The following is a 2,690-nucleotide window of genomic DNA, read 5'->3' on the forward strand; positions in this document are numbered from 1 at the left end:
ACAATGAATTACCTATCAAATAATTGATACCGGTCAGGCAGTGGTGGCTCATGACTTTAATCCAGCGCTTGGGAGGCAGAGGCAGGAAGATTTCTGAGTTCAAGGCTAGCCTAGTCTACAGAGTGAGTTCCAGGACAGGACAGCTAGAGGGCTATACAGAGAAACCCTATTTCGACCCCTCCCCCCAAAAAACATGATAGCTAGTGTCTTTGGGTACCTCCAATAGACTCATGAGGATCAGCTGCAACTTTCTTCATCTTTCCATGGTATTTCCATCTTCCCAGGTTATCCCCATCTTCCCAGGGTATCTCCATCTTCCCAGGGTATCCCCATCTTCCCAAGGTATCCCCATCTTCCCAGGGTATCTCCATCTTCCCAGGGTATCTCCATCTTCCCGGGGTATCTCCATCTTCCCAGGGTATCTCCATCTTCCCGGGATATCTAGCACCAGGAACTCACTGACTTTGTGGACTGTTTTGTTAAATAACTGATAGACTGGAAAACTGAAGCTTACTGATAAGTGAAAACTGAGCTAGGAACCAGGTTGGCTATAATAAAGCAATAAAGAACTTCCCAGCCCATGAACTCAAGTGCGTAAGGATTCAGTGCTGATGTCTAGAATGGGGAGAACCTCTTTCTGGCTGTGATCTTCTTTGATCTAACTTTGACAAAGTTACCTCTGTCTGTCACTAAGAAGCCTTTGGCTCCTCCTGTAAGTTATTCCTATTTTCAAACAGAGCCTCTGTTTGCAGACTCAGCCCTGCCCTTTACATCCTTAAATCTTCAGAGGTTAAGAATCAAGGTACCTGCTGGAGAGATGGCTCAGTGGTTAAGAGCACTGACTGCTCTTCCAAAGGTCCTGAGTTCAAATCCCAGCAACCACATAGTGGCTCACAACTATCTGTAATGAGATCTGATGCGCTCTTCTGGTGTGTCTGAAGACAGCTACACTGTACTCACATAAATAAAATAAATAAATCTTTAAACAAGAATCAAGGTACCTTAATGTAGAGGGAGCACAGAGTGGAGTACCGGGACCCATGGTGGCCACTAATTTGCCTTGTGGCTCTGTGTGAGCCAGTTGCCCATCTCCAGTCAATTTTGCCCCCAGCAACCAAGACACCAACAACAGCTCTGTTGGCCAAGGAAATGACTTTCTAGGAAGCTTCGCCCGTCTCTTCTTGGTCTCTGGGTTGTGGAAGATGACTGTGGTATAGTTCCTGGAAGCTTGCCCCTATCCTGAAGCCTGTCCTACAACACAAGCGCGCGCGCGCGCGCGCGCACACACACACACACACACACACACACACACACACACAGACACACACACAATAGAATCCTCAGGCATGGTGCCCATAGGCAAAACATGGCAGATATTCAACTGGACCTTCTTGCCACAGAACACAAATTGTCCAGTGTAGGTTCCCTCTGCAGTGATGAGCAGCTCCATCAGCTTCTTAGAAAGGGAGGGGTCACAAAAGAGCACTTTTGCAAGGGGAGTGACCTGGCCAGGGTCCTTTAAGATGCTCCTAATATAGGAACTCCACAAGAAAACCAACAGACTCAATGACCCTCCCCCCACACATGTAGCACATGTACAGCTTGGTCTTCTTGTGGGTCATCCAACAACTGGCAAGGGGACTGTCTCTGACTCTGTTGCCTGCCTGTAGATCTTGCTCCCCCTAACTGGGCTGCTTTGTTTGGCCTCAGTGGGAAAGGTTGTACCTAGGCCTGTAGTGATTTGATGAGGGTTGGTATTGGGGGGGGGGGCTCTCCTTCTCAGAGGAGAAAGGGAAGGGGTGGAGGAAATGGATATGAGGGGCAGAGAGGAGAGGGAGGCTGCCATCAGGATGTAAAGTGAATGACTGTCTGACTGAATAAATAAATAAACAAACAAATAAATAAATAAATAAATAAATAAATAAATAAATGGGGGGGAAAGCTGCCTTTAATATAGCCCTGCCACTCAGTGAAGTCCACAGCACATAGGTGGTGTTTCACATGTTCATGGAACACAGAATGGGGGTGCCTTTCCTCTGCCTTTGGATTACAAGGCCAATGGCAGCAGGTCTGCCAGCAAGCACGACAGAAAAGCAAATATTGGGAATTTCTAAAGCCTTTTTTCAATACTTCTGAGAACATACCTTCCTCAAACTTAGTAAACTGAAAAAATATCCTAGAAAAGAAAAGTTATGAATGTTTTGAATGAACTAGACTGATCTTTTTTTCCTTAACAGGGTTACGTCATGTGAGGCTTTGCCTTCCGAGGTTGGCATGTGATGAGCTAACATTAAGTCAACAACCATGTAATGAATGTGTAGAACTCAACTCTGCAGAATTCTCCATACAAATGATGGGTACATAATACTCTTGACTGGTCGAGTAGGTAATAAGTGAGGGGTCAGGCAAAAGTGTTAGTGGGTGTGGCTGTGGGGGGCAGAGTATGAAGAGAAGGGGAAGGGGAGAGCACCTGGTCATTGTTGGAATTCAGGGAAAATGTTGCATTCCTAGCATCCAGTACACCTAAAACTTTACAAGAGCTACCCCAGCAAGCAGTGTAACCTGCCTGGAGACCTTTTTCTCCTGCAGTCTCACTAAGATAGGGGAGACAGAGAGATAAAAAGAGGCAGAGAAGCAGAAGGCACACCAAGGTGGACCTTGCTGTCTAAATAAAGGCTTACTGTAAGGGC

General features: G+C 46.4%; 1 pseudogene; it reads right to left on the reverse strand.

Moving 5' to 3' along the window:
* Positions 1-992: 992 nt before the first annotated feature.
* LOC116091755 lies at positions 993-2,248 on the reverse strand (annotated as a pseudogene).
* Between the last annotated feature and the right edge of the window lie 442 nt (positions 2,249-2,690).

This window comes from Mastomys coucha, unplaced genomic scaffold, assembly GCF_008632895.1.
Source record: "Mastomys coucha isolate ucsf_1 unplaced genomic scaffold, UCSF_Mcou_1 pScaffold15, whole genome shotgun sequence".
Taxonomy (NCBI): domain Eukaryota; kingdom Metazoa; phylum Chordata; class Mammalia; order Rodentia; family Muridae; genus Mastomys; species Mastomys coucha.